The sequence below is a fragment of the Mus musculus genome, chromosome 16 (genome assembly GCF_000001635.26).
Source record: "Mus musculus strain C57BL/6J chromosome 16, GRCm38.p6 C57BL/6J".
In the NCBI taxonomy this organism is placed as follows: domain Eukaryota; kingdom Metazoa; phylum Chordata; class Mammalia; order Rodentia; family Muridae; genus Mus; species Mus musculus.
In genome coordinates, this window is record NC_000082.6 from 86,450,896 (window position 1) to 86,469,644 (window position 18,749).

Consider the following 18,749-nt stretch of genomic DNA (forward strand, 5'->3'; position numbering starts at 1 on the left):
AAAATGATGCCTCATGGCCTAATGAGATTTCATAAAGGTATTTGAGGCTCTCTCTCTCTCTCTCTCTCTCTCTATATATATATATATATATATATATATATATATATATATATATGAAATCTATGAAAGAGTAATAATCACATGTTACTACAATGAATAGAATGTATTCTATTAATTCATCTATTAATTGATGCATTTTATATTTTTGAAATATAATATCAACCTTTCCACAAAGTGTCATGGTGTGTGTAGCACAATTGGTTTGTTTCAGTCATGAACAAAGAGATAAATATTTTAAAAACTATCAAGTGACACTTTTCTTTAACTTGGTAGATCTCATTAAATTAGTGATTTATGGTTCCAAAAAAATCAAGTTTTACATCTTTTTTTTTGTGGCAATAGAATAGTCCTTTATTTTTTGTTTTTCTTGACTCATATCAGGTGGCTCTTCTGATATGAGAAAGAAATTTGGGGTTTTCCCTTAACAAGCATGTGTGGGTTTAGAGAAGGAGAGATCCATGCTCTAACCCCAAAGCCAGCTTTTAATCTCTCTCTCTCTTTTTTTGGAATTTTTTTATTAGACATTTTCTTTATATATATTTCACGTGCTATCCCGAAAGTTCCCTATACCCTCCCTCTGCCCTGCTCCCCTACCCACCCACTCCCGCTTCTTGGCCCTAGCATTCCCCTGTACTGGTGCATATAAAGTTTGCAAGACCAAGGGCCCTCTCTTCCCAAAGATAGCCGATTAGGCCATCTTCTGCTACATATGCAGCTAGAGATATGAGAAAATGTGGTACATTTACACAGTGGAGTACTACTCAGCTATTAAAAACAATGGATTTATGAAATTCTTGGACAAATGGATGTATCTGGATGATATCATCCTTAGTGAGGTAACCCAATCACAAAAGAAGTCATTAGATATGCACTCACTGATAAGTGGATATTAGCCCAGAAACATAGAACACCCAAGATACAACTTTCAAGACACAAGAAAATCAAGAAGAGGGAAGACCAATGGGTGGATACTTCATTCCTCTTTAGAGTAGGGAACAAAATACCCATGGAAGGAGTTACTGAGACAAAGTTTGGAGCTAAGATGAAAGGATGGACTATCCAGAGAACACCCAACCCAGAGATCCATCCCATAATCAGCCACCAATCCCAGACACTGTTGCATATGCAAGTTTTACATCTTAAACACAAATAAATATTTTTGGAAACAAACAATAGGAAACAACCTTTGACAGGGAACATGGCAATGGATTCATAGATGGGACATGAGACCATGGTAAGCAGGCAAAACCAGACAGAGAGATGACATAGAAGCCATTCCTCTTTGTGAAGCAGAGGTCAAGATTTACAGAATTAAAGCACAAAGAAAGGAATGCAAACTCACCTACTATTATGTTTGTGGTCTAAAAAAACATATAAAATTTTTCTATAATGTGCCAACAGAAGTGAAGGGGACTCAACTTCAACAAGACCAAGGGGTAAAGCAAAACAGCCCCACACTAGTGTAATAAAAAGTGCAATCATCACACGCATGATCAGCCCATGTCCCTTGACAAACCAAGTCAACAAGCAGATTATACAACTCCTATTTTGTTTTATCGAGAGTCCAATATTAGTGATCTCAATTTCCTTGATTATCCCTTTTTTGTTTTTGTTTTTTATTAGATATTTTCTTTATTTACATTTCAAATATTATTCCCTTTCCTAGTTTCCCCTCTGAAAAACTCCTCTCCCCTCTCCCCCCCCCCCTGCTCACCAACCCACCCACTCCCACTTCCTGGCCATCAGATTAAATCTCAACAATATCCTATGAGTTACATGCCAGCACATCAGTGGTAAAAATAGAAATCTGCACCGAGTGTCACATTTTACATAGGTGTTAAAGAGTAGTTCAGAGAGTAGACCATATATAGAGTGGGGTGAGCTCCAAGGCACTGCTTTAAAAGAATATTGAACATCAAAATCCATTAAAGAGTTTATCAAGGTAGAACTGAGGACAGACATGATGATAGTATGTTGACACTTTGTGTATAAATGAATAAGCAATATACCTTCCTTATCCTTTATCCTAAATCTGTGTATATAGTTAAAATTGATTTCTACAATAAATGCCAGTCCATGGTAAGAAATACGGATAAGAGAAATGTAGAGAAGGCTCATCAGCTATTGCTTTTGGAGAAAACATAAGTTCCAACTACAGTGCCCACATCAGACAGCTCACAACTGCTATAACTTCAACACCAGGGAGTACCTGGCCATCTGTCCTCTGTGAGTATAAGAACTCAGGAGCAGGTGCCCACAGAGAGGCAGACACATAATAAACAGTAATATGTCTCAATCTTAAAAAAATATCAAAACATAAGTAAAATTTACAAAAACATTAAAAAGCAAAGCACTATTTAAATTCACTCATTAAAATTCCCACATTAAAGTAACTTTACAAAGGTAGATGACAACCAGCCCTATTGCAGTGATTTTGCCATTTTGGAATTCATATATTTTGAAGTTGCACCAATAATCTAGACTATTATTATAGCAATTGTCCTTGTATAAAGTTTCTTTCTATTTTTCTTTGCTTCTTTCTTTTCCATATATTTTACTGTTCCTTTCTCCTTTTCTTTTTCTCTTTTTATTCCTTCTTCTCTTTTAAATTATTTTGAGACAGTGTCTTTTTGTAGCACTGGTTGTCCTGGAACGAGCTACTTATATGGAGATGGCCTTGAAGTTGCACATTCTCTTCCATCTGCTTCCTAACTGCTGAGATTAAAGCATGTGTTACCAATCCAATCTACAATTATAGTTATATGGTTATAGATTATGTCCTTATAAACACTTTATAGTTCTCCCTCATTTCTCCATCATAAATGTAAAATAGAATTGTTATTTTCTGCATTGTGGACTTATTTCCGTATCACATTTACTAAAACATACACGCAAAATATAATAATAAAAGATACTTCTCAAGAGTTTTTCATTTCCTTTTAAATGGAAATACATTTAAGACTTTAGATATAACATGGAATCAACAGAAAACTTAACTTCTCTTGTTTGCTTTACAGTGTGAAACTGTCTCACGACTACACTTTATCATAATCTCACCTTTCTGAATTCATTATTGTGAATGTTTAGCATTATTTATAGTTATTAACAAGCAACTGTATAATATATGATGCACATACTACCAGCTACCATGCCATCTTCTTTAAGAAAGCAAAGGCTGCCTCCAGTTTAAAATTTTCCTTTGATTTGGCCTTTCTTGGAAACTGGTCAAACACTTGCAGAATGTGAGATGGCACACACAATAGAGCTCTGTCACATAAGTATGACTCAGGGGCTGATAATTTCTGAAAACTGCTCTGGATACTTGTGTTCTCATTAGGATCAGAGTTATTTTTATAATTTCCTACAGGAAAAATTCAGGACAGGACAAGGTTCAAAAGGAAGGCCAGGAAGAAAAGACACAGAGGTTATTTTTTGAGTTAATTCCTGCAAAATTGTCTCTCTGGCACCATGCTATTTTAAGGACCAGATTGTTATTCTTGAAAATTAGATCATGTTGAATTAAAGAATGTGATACAGAAAAGATTCTTCCATATGGTAAAGTTATTTCATAGAAATATTTTCAGCTGTACAGTTACAATAATAAATATTAAAAGTTAAGCATCTGCATTTAAAGCATAATTGTTCTATTGAGAGAAATAATTAGAAAGGAATGCATACCCTTGCTAATTATAAATAATAATCTAAGTAATTAGAGCTATGCATCCCTAAGGACTTTCTAAGCACAAGGCAATCAAGTTCCAGGTGGGTACGTAGTTTTTAAAGTAGTCTGCAAGTGAGACCTCACAAAAGGTACTTGGCACAGCTAGAATGAGCAGATAGTGCTTCTAATTGTAATGGAATAATTTGACAATAATAACTCACATTTAAAACCTGATTTAGAACCGAGAGTGAACAGATGTTCATGAAATTCTTCATATAGACTATGCTCCATTGTCAATTCCTTTTACTCCTTGGAAAATGATACAGACTCAAGTAGGAAAGGACACACTGTTCCAAACAACAATAAGAATGGAAGCTTAGCTCTGTGTCATTTCCTGAATTTTCGTGAATTCATCTTTATCTTTGTAGTCTAGCTCATTTCCTTTCCCAAATTAGAACAAAATTCAAAAGTTATTTATAGTTTCATTCAGCTAAAATTAAATCAATTACCTGTGATGCTTCATGCTTCCTTCTGGCTCTAAGTGTTCATCGTGACCTTTCTCATAGAGGGAATTGCAGCATATTTCTTATTAGCTTTCTCTCTAAAGATAAGCTTAGTATGTGTGTAAGAAAGAACATATTGGGATACTTAAAGTGAATCCAAATGCCCAGTAAGCATGGCCTGAAATTGAGAGAACGTTAAATGTGAGAACAGAAGCATTTCAGAAAAAGCTCATCTTGTCTTCATTTTAGGTAGTAAGGAATTATTTAGTTATATCAATGAAATAACAATAACACAAATAGCATATTAATTATAATTTGAGACTCAATGTTTAACTGTGTTTCCCGGGCACATTACAAAAAGACATAACTTTAAAATATGGACTACAGGCATGTAATTGGTAGAAGAGAAGTCAACAAAATGTGAAAATAAGAGTGGTGATAATCATCAGAAATGGTTAAGTCTGTAAAGGAGAGTTATTTGAAGCTAAAGTAAAAGTTGTCTAATTTTATTTTATTAAACTCAAGATAATAGAGAGAATTTTACTGAAATATCACATAGGTTGTTAGAAACATAAATCCAGAATTCTTTGAGATCGAATGCCAAGGAGCATACATAAACTCTTGAAAACAGATGTAGTGCATGTCTCTGTGTGTGCCTGTTGGGATGAGTATAAGACTAGACAAAGAGATGAGTGTAGGACTAGTCAACGCTTTGACAGATCAAGAATGAACCCATGACATATTGTAGAGCAGGAAGAAAGAAAGAAAGAAAGAAAGAAAGAAAGAAAGAAAGAAAGAAAGAAAGAAAGAAAGAAAGAAAGAAAGAAAGAGAGAGAGAGAGAAAGGGGGAGGGAGGGAGGGAGGGAGGGAGGGAGGGAGGGAGAGAGGAAAGACAGAAAGAGAGAAAGGAAGGAAGGAAGGAAGGAAGGAAGGAAGGAAGGAAGGAAGGAGGGAAGGAGAGAGAGAGAGGGAGGGAGGAAGGAAGGAAGGAAGGAAGGAAGAAAGGAAGGAAGAAAGTGAGCGAGCAAATAAAGAAATAACCCAGTGACATCCATAAGGAAGAACCATTCAACAGCATCTATTGATCTTGAAGCAGTTTTAAGACTACCAGGTTGAGGAGAGGCCACTCTTGTATTTTAGTGCTGTGATGCCATAGATGGAAAACAAAGTCAGAGGGGAAGGGAGAATGTATTTAGCAAAATAACTTCAAAAGAAGTGAATAAATAATAGGAAATACTCTGAAAAAATAAAAAGTCATTATGAAAAGAAGGCAATACCAAGGGAGGGTGAGTGTTTTTAGAAACTGTTTTTTTTGGGGGGGTTGTTTTTTTTGTTTTTGTTTTGGCATGAAGGACATTAGACACTCTTTCTAAAGTATCATCACATAATGATCACTGAGTCAAGCTCTGGGGAAGAATACATGCTGGAAGATGCCTTGCCCTAGTATCCCTCCATGTGCTTGAACATTAGACCCATCAGGAGTAAAAGTAGTTATATTCTTCTTTTTCGTGAGATTTCACTATGTCAGAGCAGAAGCTTGCAGAATTTCAGGATTCCCAGACAGATTTTGTCACAGACTCTTAACTGTCCCCTGTATGCTCCTAAAAAAGAACCATTTAAAAACTGCTGCCTGGATTCTGTGTCCATTCATCCCTCAACTAATGATTTATTAGCCATCAAAAGCTGCTTGCACTGCCCATTTCCTTCCAGGGTGTGACAAAGGGAACACAATACCCTTGCACACCACTGCAGCACTGCACACCACTGCAGCACTGATGTGCACTCTCCTGTGAGATTTCCAGTGCAGCGAAATGAATTCGTGTTCTATGACACATTTTTCAATCTATTCACTTTCCAGTTGATTCCAGATAGCCTTCGCAGGAGAAGGGAAATACATTCATGCAACTACTGTTTTCAGTGCAGAGAGGCATGCAACTTCTTGACAGACAGAGGAAGAAACCCACGGCAGAGAGGGGAGGATACGGGGAAAGGAGAAATGACTTGAGTAAATGAGCATGCGTTAGATGATTTTTTTCTCCTTCATAAGAAGCACTCTATGCTCCTTCCTGACTCACAGGTCTAGGAACAACTCTCCAAAGCCAGGCAATTACATACTGCTACTTGCTTACTCTAATCTAACCTGAGAACATGCTGTGCACATGCTGAGTTACCCCTCCCCCATCAGACCTCCAGTTTAGTCATTCCTTAGCAACTTCACTTTCTGCTTATCTTGTCAATGGGTTCAACTGTGTTTTTCCACCATATTTCTGCAACTTCTGTTTCTAAAACCTTTCTTGGCCCTTTAGTTTGAATTATCTGTTAGCCATCTTTGATTATGTCTTTGATAGTTAATAAAAATTCAATGCATGGCAGTGTACAGCAGACCACAGCAGTTATTTTCAACTTAGTAAGAGAAAATGAGGAAGGATCAGGTTGAAGTGATGGAAAAGGAAATGACCAGTTTTCTTGATGAGCTGGGACAATGTAGAGTAGTCAAGTTAATGAAGAATCCTTTTCCTTTCTTTAGAATTTTATCAATTTTTCATTTTTTGTAGAGATGACATGTGATATAATGTGCTATTGCTTAATAACAGTATATTGTTATTGCTTAATACCAAGGTATATTAAATGCAAGTATAAAGACTGGTGTTAACCGAAATTAACAGTCTTTAGCTTAAGTATAAAGGAAGGCTTCTAATTTTACTAACTCAGGGAGAAGCAAATTTAAAAAGAGGGAATGGTATAGGATATTGATGTATGTTATTCATTTAGGATACAGGGGCAGAGCAGAAATGGACAGAAAACATATAAGAAAGCATCAAACATTTAATCAAATCCTACCACTATCGATCTACCATACTGAACTAATAATAAAGTTATTGAATTTGGATGAATACTATCTGTACATTTAGTAACTCAGTAATTGACAGTAGCGCAATTATAAAATATGTTTATAAAAGAAGACCTAGGAGGTTTCCTCTTGTAATAGAAAGAGAAGTGGTGGCTCACAGAGAAATGACTGATGAAGCTTTTCAGAATAGGCTATTATCTTCATTAATTCAATTATGTGCAGGTAGTTTATTAATTAGCTGATATTTGAGATGAAGGCTTTTGTTCTTTAAACAAATAATTGTAGATTCTTTGTCAGATGGTGAGAATATCTCTTGAATGATAAACGGTTTTGGTAGAAATGTAATAAATTCTAAAACCTTTGTGTATTCTATTTGTTTATTTACATATTGTATTGGAAATAGGATGTTATCTATACTCATCTATAATTAATAAAAATTCTCATGAACACTGGTATTAAGTATTTAATGAAGAATTTACATTGCAAGAAAAGTAAAGTTCAAATTATTCTTAAAGAGCTTACAGCAGTGTACTGTAGTAGTATAGGCTAGCATTTATATAATCTCTCATCTTGGTCAGATTGCCCTTCAGATAACATATTTTAGCAAAGATGTATGCATCACAAGAGAAAAAGTTTTACCTGTGTTATCTGTAACGTAAATCTCAGGATCTTTAACGATGCATAGAATATGAGGTGCTCAATGAACCTTATTAAATAAATTAATAAAGTTACTTTATTGATGTTGATAACTAATAAGTTAGTGAACATCAAAAAGCAAAGTATGGACAAAACGAATATCACTGTGCTGCTTAGATCCTTATCAACTTGGCACTCATAGTGTAATCTGGGAAGAGAGACTTGGTTAAGAAAATGCCTCTTTAAGATTGGGCTGTGCATATGCAGGGATCCATCCCATAATCAGCTTCCAAACGCTGACACCATTGCATACACTAGCAAGATTTTGCTGAAAGGACCCAGATATAGCTGTCTCTTGTGAGACTATGCCGGGGCCTAGCAAACACAGAAGTGGATGCTCACAGTCAGTTATTGGATGGGTCACACGGCCCCCAATGGAGGAGCTAGAGAAAGCACCCAAGGAGCTGAAGGGAACTGCAACCCTATAGGTGGAACAACAATATGAACTAACCAGTACCCTGGAGCTCTTGTCTCTAGCTGCATATGTAGCAGAAGATGGCCTAGTCGGCCATCACTGAAAAGGCCCTTTGAACTTGCAAACTTTATATGCCCCAGTACAGGGGAACGCCGGGGCCAAAAAGGGGGAGTGGGTGGGTAGGGGAGTGGGGGGGGAGGGTGTGGGGGACTTCTGGGATAGCATTGGAAATGTAAACGAGGAAAATACCTAATAAAAAAAAAGAGAAAAAAAAAGATTGGGCTGTAGACTTGTCTATGAGGAATTTTCTTGACAAAAATGATCCATATCATTGGGGGTGGTGTCAAGCTCAGGCAAGTGGTTCTGAGTTGCATAAAGAGAATAATCTGAGCCACAAAGAGCAGGTCAGTAAGCTGTGTCCCTCCATGGTCTCTGTTACACACCCTGCCTGGAGGTACCTGCCTTAGTGGAATCTCAGGCTTGACCTCCCTTAGTGATCAAATGTGAGCTGGGTGTGAAAGCCAAATGAATCTTTTCCTTTCAAAATTGTTTTGGTCATGGTGTTTACTATAACAATAGGAAGCAAACAGTTATTACATAAAATTTTAAGTTATGCTCAGTATAATCATATAATCATGCTTATTTTATTTGTTTTTGTTTATTTGTTTGGGGGCAGTTAATATTAAGATGGCATAGGGATAGTGTATATGTTTAAGGGGTTATAAAGGTATTGCTCAAATTCAACTCAAAATATCAGTGTTCCTCTAGGTAACATTACCTATTTGATCACAACTCTAGGGAAAAAAAAGGAGATTTTTTTTTAATACTACAAGTACAAAATGAATTAGTTTAAAAACAATCAACAACAAGAAAATAAACTAAATTACTTTAGTGTTAGGCTCTTTCCAGGATGCTAGTGCATGTGATTGGAAAGACCTCTCTTACAAACATTATTATTTAATTAGGTATTTTCCTCATTTACATTTCCAATGCTATCCCAAAAGTCCCCCATACCCTCCCCCCCCACTCCCCTCCCCACCCACTCCCACTTCTTGGTCCTGGCATTCCCCTGTACTGGGGCATATAAAGTTTGCGTGTCCAATGGACCTCTCTTTCCAGTGATGGCCGACTAGGCCATCTTTTGATACATATGCAGCTAGAGTCAAGAGCTCTGGGGTACTGGTTAGTTCATATTGTTGTTCCACCTACAGGGCTACAGATCCCTTTAGCTCCTTGGGTACTTTCTCTAGCTCCTCCATTGGGGGCCCTGTGATCCATCCAATAGTTGACTGTGAGCATCCACTTCTGTGTTTGCCAGGCACTGGCATAGTCTTACATGAGACAGCTATATCAGGGTCCTTTCAGCAAAGGCTTGCTAGTGTATGCAGTGGTGTCAGCGTTTGGAGGCTAATTATGGGATGGATCTCTGGATATGGCAGTCTCTAGATGGTCCATCCTTTAGTTGTCATGGATAAATCCTGATGTTTAAGAACATGACTTAGAAGTCTAAGTTTGGTACTAAAAGATTCCTATTCATGTTTGTCATGTCCTGGTTCTCTATCGTTTTGTGAGAGTACACCATATTTATGCACTGCAGCCTCTGATGATTTATGGTTAGGGAAAAAAAATGCCATGACACTTCATTGAAAGGAGGTCAGAAGTTCCAAAGGGCTGGATAAATTCCCAATCAAATAATGTTTTTTTGCTTTGGCTACCAAATCTTTTTTTTTTTTTAACAGAAGACAAAAATAATTACTTCAACCAAGTTTCATGGGGGGTGGGAGAGAGAGAGAGAGAGAGAGAGAGAGAGAGAGAGAGAGAGAGAGAGAGAGAGACTGAAGTAGAGGTAGAAAGGGGATTCACAACCTTTAAAGAGAAAAGTGAGACATAAATACAGAGGCCAATAATAGAGGTGTAAATTGCCTCCTCCTGAACCTCTGTTAACCAAATCTTTTAAGTCTAGCATTTAGGAATTGTGAAATTTGGGGGCTATGTAGGATTAAGAAGCTTCCAAAATAGCATCTTACGTCATGAAAAGGTGTTAAGGGCTTTTATTCAAAGGAATGTTTCCACTGACTAAAGGGAATTTGGCCTGAGTAGCACATTCATGACGTGAACTTTAATAAGAAGGATGAGGTTGTTTTAGCAGGACGGACTCAAGAGAGCTACGTATTCAAGTAGATGTAACTGATACCAACCAAGAATGCCCGCGTTTGCTTGCATGTGTCTTCTGTTACAGTTGGCACGGCTGATGAAAAGGAGCTTTGCTAGCTGACCAGGAAGAGTTGCTTTTCTTTGCCATGATCTCAACTTGCTTTTTATTATTCCTAGTCCTGATCGATTGTGATAGATTCTAGGACGAGGCTCAAATAGCTCTTCTGGTAAAGAGAATGATCCCAGGGCTAAGGGAATATGAATGGCCACAAACCACACAGCTGTGCTGCACACTGCCCCAGAGCTACTCACTTTAGCTACCCCCTCATCTTCTCCTTGTAACTTCCTCTCTTCTAATCTCCCTCCACTGGATCATTACCCCCCTCCAAGCTTCCCTCCATCCCTTCTGTTCTCCCTTTTCTTTCCTTACCCTTTCTTTGGATTTTCTGATCTTCTAAAGCAAGGTACCATTACACAGATCAGGCTGGCCTTATTTATACAGTATCTTCCTGCCTCAACCTCTCAGATTCAAGGAGGGCAGGTACGTGGTATACACCTATTTAATTTTCTCTTCATACTGTTTTCTAATGATATAAGGGGGAAATTACACAAAAAGAGCCAAAAAATTTGTCTATGTTTATAGAATGAAATTAGCTTGTGTTCTAGAAACAAGGGGTCATGGGTCTTTTAGAGTAGAGTTATGGGTTTCTTCTACCACATTCAACCAAGGTGCAGTTCCCACAGTTGGTTTTTACAATCAGAATGTTTCAAGAATTTCACTCAGGAATGAAATCATAGCTCCAATGCAGGGAGTGTTTTTAGTCCCTGGAGGCTCTTTAAACTCCAAAGACCTTAAAAATCTTAAAAGTAAACAATTAAAATCATGAATTCTCACATAAAAAATAACTCAAAAATCCCAATGTCCAGGCCCTCATCTTGAAAACTGTTAACCCAGTGAAGAGCCTGAGTCGGCCACCAGCTTTGACTTTATTCCCTCCTGCCCTGTGCATCTTGGAGGTATAACTGCAGGGCTGAAGAATATTTTATGTTTAAAATACTCTAACAGAGGCCAAGTTCCTGTTCCAACCGTCTAATTGATTGTTACAAAATGGTGAGAGGGTTCATGTTCTTCAATCCTAGGGTGTGAACAAAGGCCTTGCCCACACCTTCCCAGTGCTAGTTGCTAATAATCTCTTTTAAGTTAAGTCTCCATGAAAGAGCAATGCAAAAAAAAATCCTTTTTTATAACTGGAAATACATCAGACATGCTTCTAAGCAACTCCCCAGCCAAATTCCAGTAAATCTCATATTATTTGGCTCACTTTCCCTAAACCTGCTGTGATTTAATTCTCTTTCAAATCCTATCCAAATTACCACTCTTGAATTTTTTTGCTTAACAAATACCTTTTTGTAAGCTATATTATCAGTTCTTGTCAAAACTGCATGTGTGAGCCTGAAAAAAAATATCATTATAAAACTAATACTCCCCCTAGTAATTCAATTACTGTGGAATTTAGTCATATGTGTGAAAAAATAATTTAGCTCCAAGAATGGGGAGGCCACTAAGGTAGGGAAACTTGGTGAGGGTTTTCATTTTGTGGTTATTTTAATTTAAAGTTCAAAACGAGTTCAGCAGATTAGAATCCCAGACTATGGATATTACCCTCCTTTTATTGTTAAGGAGAAAAATTAAGTCACTGAATTCTTTTCAGGAGCCTCTCTCCTAGGTAATGCAGCTACAAGCTGTGGGCAAGCTCTCGCTTCATTTATTTTATTAACAGTGAAAAATAAACCAATGATTCAGCAGAGAGTATGCTCCTGCCTGGACATCCAGAGTGGTTCTGAAGTGAAGCCACATTTGAGGGCCTTACCCCTGAATCGGAGGTGATTTTCCAGAGAGCCAGTGACATTCGTACATTGGTCCATTTTTGATCCCTGGTCTTGTTCTTTCAGTCATCCATTCATGCTAATTCATATGCATTTATACAGACCAGACATGTAGAATTCAGCAGCATAAAACACAAGGAGGAAACACATACATGCATGCTATCAATGAACACTACTAAATCTCCATTCAAGACATCTGTTCATAGTTATTCATTTTTAAATGCCACTGTATTTATTCATGCATTCTAAACATTACCATTGTACACTCTCAAGAGAAATATTTTTGGGTGAGAGGCTTTTATATCTGAATTCCATCTAAGACTCATATGGTAATAATAAGAAATTAACAGGAATTTGAAGATGGCTAAGTATATAAGAATATTTGTTATAGCATTCCTGTAACCTCCAAAACCCAGCACATGATAGTTCATATGCCTCCGTCCCCAGGTGGTATGAATGGCAGAGACTAGAGTTGCTGGGTCTTGATGTCTGCCAGCCTAGAGCCATGTTCAGTGACAGATGTTTTCTCAAGGGGATAATGTAGAAAGTGGTACAAAACACTGACCACCTTCTATTGTTATCTATGCATTCAGAGTGATGTTTGTGCATCTAAACATATACATATGCCTCCACCGCACATATATAGACTCAATATACATACCTAAACATACATAAACCTAGATCACTAACTCATTAGTGCCAAACACAAACACTCTAAAAACATTATTCTTTTTTTTAAAAAAACAAAAAACAAAAAAACATTATTCTTTATTTAACTAATTCTTGCATATTTCAAAGATGTGGTTAAAGAAACTGATTGTTCGAAAGAAACCTTTTTTTTATCATGGCTGGATATAATAGGCTGATAATCACTATGTTTGGGAAATGAAAAGTGGTTGAAATTGGTGAAAAGAATGTTTATACACTATGGATAGGAATGCAAACATGATGGAAATCAGTTTGAATGTTTCTCAAGGGACAAGAAACAGAATTGAACATATCACTCAGCTATACCACTCCTAGGAATATAACCCAAGGATGTGATCTCTTACTGCAGAGATAGTTGTATATTCCCCATTATTGATTGATTGCTTTACTCACAATGGCTGGGGATTGAAATCAACTTAGGTGGAGACCAATTAACTAATGGATATTGAAAATATATGCACAATGGATTTCAATTCAATTGTAAAGAAAAGTGAAATCATAGAATTTGCACCACTATGGTATAGAGGTATAGCATGATAGATGCTCATGAGAAAAATTAATTAAAACCAATTAAACATTTTATAGAAAGCAATGCCAGACCAGTAAGAATGAATGGATTAAAATAGAAAATGCAAAAATTTGAGTCTTGAAAAAGCATCTCTGATGATCTGTCATTTGCCATAGGACTTAGCTGTGTATATCATTCTAGAGTGTACTTAAGAAGTCCCTGTGCAGTAGAAATATATGCAGTATTTGAAAACTATATTTTGCTGCTATACTGGGATCTATATAGAGCAAATGGCTATGGATTATAAGGTGCTATACAGTGTTTCCTTTAAGAGCTGTGCCTTATCAATATAAATACCTCAGAAGACTTCATGCCTTAGCAGCAATCCATCATAAGGCAGAAGTGCAATTTAAGTATCGGTTCCAGAAGGGAATTAGCAAGCTGTGTGATCAGGTGTTATATAAAATGTGTTATCCAGATGAACAATTAAAATCAAAACCAATTCAGAAATCTTCAGAGTAAAGAAAAAAATTGCATCAATAATACCAACTTAAACTCTATACACTTAACCATAATTACTCAATGTTACCTGTCTTTGTGTGCAAACTAACAAATGTGTTTACTTTTCCTCTTCAGTGAATATTTTTTCTGAAACTTTCAACATGGAGCTGTATTGTCTCAAAATGCAACGTTTCCTGGTTTATACCCCATGAAGCTTCAAATAAGATCATTCTAAGAAGTAATATAAAGATGGATTTACTCAGCTTCAGTTAAGGTTTACTATAATCTGATATTTCTCAGAATCCAACATTTTCTGATGTTCCACAAGAGTGCCAGAATATATCCTTTGTAATGATCCAGTTTGCCTTCTTTTGTGGTTATAAACACTGTGGCCAAAAGAAACTAAGCAAAGGAAGGGGTTATTTGACTTTAGGTTATCCCCTATTATCCAGGGAATCCAAGAGAGTAGGTCAAGGCAGAAACTTGAAGCAAACACCACAAAGGAACGATGCTTGCCATCTTGATTGCTTATTCTCTCTCTGGACTCCTGCAAAGGTGGTTTTCTTACATACCCAAGGGCCAACTACCTACACAGAAGTAGTATAGACACAGTGGGCCAGCTGTCGAACATCAGCTAGCAATCAAAAGAATCCTCAGACATGTTCAAAACGACAAAGTGATCTAGACAATTCCTCAACTAAGGTCCCTCTTCCCAAGTGGATCAAATTGAAAAGAAAACTAACCATGAAGCTGGAGAAACCACACAAAATACTGAGCAATAGGAGTATAAAATTTTAAACAATAAAGAAGCATAACCATAACTAGGAGTCAATGTATACTCTTTGCGAAAATATGCATCCATTAATCAGTTATTTAAGCACAGCAATGTTACTATAAAGAGCTAAGAGTATATTTAGCTTGCCCTTACCATATATCCACATATTGGAGAATATTAGAAAGTAATGAGTATATTAATTTCATTCACTATAATAATCTTTAAAATGTGCATATGCATGCCAATAAATCATGTTTACCATATTAAATATACATATAGACAGTGGAAATACATTTAAACATTTATGACTTTCTGCTTCCTGCCTACAGACACAATGTGACTTGTTGCCTAGTGGTCATACTGCACTGCTCTCCCAACCATAAAATAAGCTACTACCTCTTAAACTGTTAGCTAAACTAAATTCTCTATTCCATAAATAAATAATAAATAAATAAATATAGACTGCTCAATAGATATTAAATAACTTAGGCAGCAGAGAGCAAGAAATTAGGGAAACAACACCCTTCTCAATAGCCACAAATAATATAAAATACCTAGGCGTGACTCTAACTAAGGAAGTGAAAGTGACAAGAACTTTAAGTCTCTGAAGAAAGAAATTAAAGAAGATCTCAGAAGATGGAAAGATCTCCCATGCTCATGGATCGGCAGGATCAATATAGTAAAAATATAGTAAAAATGGCTATCTTGCCAAAAGGAATCTACAGATTCAATGCAATCCCCATCAAAATTCCAACTCAATTCTTCAACGAATTAGAAAGGGCAATCGGCAGATTCATCTGGAATAACAAAAAACCTAGGATAGCAAAAACTCTTCTCAAGGATAAAAGAACCTCTGGTGGAATCACCATGCCCGACCTAAAGATGTACTACAGAGCAATTGTGATTAAAAACTGCATGGTACTGGTATAGTGACAGACAAGTAGACCAATGGAACAGAATTGAAGACCCAGAGATGAACCCACACACCTATGGTCATTTGATCTTTGACAATGGAGCTAAAACCATCCAGTGGAAAAAAGACAGCATTTTCAACAAATGGTGCTGGCACAACTGGCTGTTATCATGTAGAAGATTTCGATTGATCCAGTACTATCTCCTTGTACTAAGGTCAAATCTAAATGGATTAAGGATCTCCACATAAAACCAGAGACACTGAAACTTATAGAGGAGAAAGTAGGGAAAAGCCTCGAAGATATGGGTACAGGGGGAAAATTCCTGAACAAAACAGCAATGGCTTGTGCTGTAAGATCAAGAATAGATAAATGGGACCTCATAAAATTGCAAAGCTTCTGCAAGGCAAAAGACACCGTCAATAAGACAAAAAGACCACCAACAGATTGGGAAAGGATCTTTACCTATCCCAAATCAGACAGGGGACTAATATCCAATATATATAAAGAACTCAAGAAGGTGGACTCCATAAAATCAAATAACCCCATTATAAAATGGGGCTCAGAACTGAACAAAGATTTTTCACCCGAGGAATACCGAATGGCAGAGAAGCACCTGAAAAAATGGTCAACATCTTTAATCACCAGGGAAATGCAAATCAAAACAACCCTGAGATTCCACCTCACACCAGTCAGAATGGCTAAGATGAAAAATTCAGGTGACAGCAGATGCTGGGGAGGATGTGGAGAAATAGGAACACTCCTCCATTGTTGGTGGGATTGCAAGCTTGTACAACCACTCTGGAAATCAGTCTGGCAGTTCCTCAGAAAATTGGACATAGTACTACCGGAAGATCCAGCAATACCTCTTCTGGGCATATATCCAGAAGATGCCCCAACCGATAAGTAGGACACATGCTCCACTATGTTCATAGCAGCCTTATTTATAATAGCCAGAAGCTGGAAAGAACCCAGATACCCCTCAACAAAGGAATGGATACAGAAAATGTGGTACATTTACACAATGGAGTACTACTCAGCTATTAAAAATAATTTATTTATTTATTTATTTATTTTTTTTTAATTAGGTATTTTCCTCATTTACATTTTCAATGCTATTCCAAAGGTCCCCCATACCCACCCCCCAATCCCCTACCCACCCACCCCCACCCCCCTTTTTGGCCCTGGCGTTCCCCTGTACTGGGGCATATAAAGTTTGCAAGTCCAATGGGCCTCTCTTTGCAGTGATGGCCGACTAGGCCATCTTCTGATACATATGCAGCTAAAGACAAGAGATCCCAGGTACTGGTTAGTTTATATTGTTGTTCCACCTATAGGGTTGCAGTTCCCTTTAGCTCCTTGGGTAATTTCTCTAGCTCCTCCATTAGGGGCGGTGTGACCCATCCATTAGCTGACTGTGATCATCCACTTCTGTGTTTGCTAGGCCCTGCATAGTCTCACAAGAGAGAGCCACATCTGGGTACTTTCAGCAAAATCTTGCTAGTGTATGCAATGGTTTCAGCATTTGGAAGCTGATTATGGGATGGATCCCTGCATATGGCAATCACTAGATGGTCCATCCTTTCATCACAGCTCCAAATTTTGTCTCTGTAACTCCTTCTATGGGTGTTTTGTTCCCATTTCTAAGAAAGGGTAAAGTGTCCACACTTTGGTCTTCGTTCTTCTTGAATTTCATGCGTTTGGCAAGTTGTATCTTATATCTTGGGTATCCTAAGTTTCTGGGCTAATATCCACTTATCAGTGAGTACATATTGTTTGAGTTCCTTTGTGATTGTGTTACCTCACTCAGGATGATGCCCTCCAGGTCCATCCATTTGCCTAGGAATTTCATAAATTCATTTTTTTAATAGCTGAGTAGTATTCCATTGTGTAAATGTACCACATTTTCTGTATCCATTCCTCTGTTGAGGGGCATCTGGGTTCTTTCCAGCTTCTGGCTATCATAAACAAGGCTGCTATGAACATAGTGGAGTATGTGTTCTTCTTACCGGTTGGGACATCTTCTGGATATATGCCCAGGAGAGGTATTGTGGGATCCTCCGGTAGTACTATGTCCAATTTTCTGAGGAACTGCCAGACTGATTTCCAGAGTGGTTGTACAAGCTTGCAATCCCACCAACAATGGAGGAGTGTTCCCCTTTCTCCACATCCTTGCCAGCATCTGCTGTCACCTGAGTTTTTGATCTTTGCCATTCTGACTGGAGTGAAGTGGAATCTCAGTGTCGTTTTGATTTGCATTTCCCTGATGATTAAGGATGTTGAACATTTTTCAGGTGTTTCTCTGCCATTCGGTATTCCTCAGGTGAGAATTCTTTGTTCAGTTCTGAGCCCCATTTTTTAATGGGGTTATTTGATTTTCTGAAGTCCACCTTCTTGAGTTCTTTATATATGTTGGATATTAGTGCCCTATCTGATTTAGGATAGGTAAAGATCCTTTCCCAATCTGTTGGTGGTCTTTTTGTCTTATTGAAGGTGTCTTTTGCCTTGCAGAAACTTTGGAGTTTCATTAGGTCCCATTTGTCAATTCTCGATCTTACAGCACAAGCCATTGCTGTTCTGTTCAGGAATTTTTCCCCTGTGCCCATATCTTCAAGGCTTTTCCCCACTTTCTCCTCTATAAGTTTCAGTGTCTCTGGTTTTATGTGAAGTTCCTTGATCCACTTAGATTTGACCTTAGTACAAGGAGATAAGCATGGATCGATTCGCATTCTTCTACATGATAACAACCAGTTGTGCCAGCACCAATTGTTGAAAATGCTGTCTTTCTTCCACTGGATGGTTTTAGCTCCCTTGTCGAAGATCAAGTGACCATAGGTGTGTGGGTTCATTTCTGGGTCTTCAATTCTATTCCATTAGTCTACTTGTCTGTCTCTATACCAGTACCATGCAGTTTTTATCACAATTTCTCTGTAGTAAAGCTTTAGGTCAGGTATGGTGATTCCACCAGAGCTTCTTTTATCCTTGAGAAGAATTTTTGCTATCCTAGGTTTTTTGTTATTCCAGATGAATTTGCAAATTGCTTCTTCTAATTCGTTGAAGTATTGATTTGGAATTTTGATGGGGATTGCATTGAATCTGTAGATTCCTTTTGGCAAGGT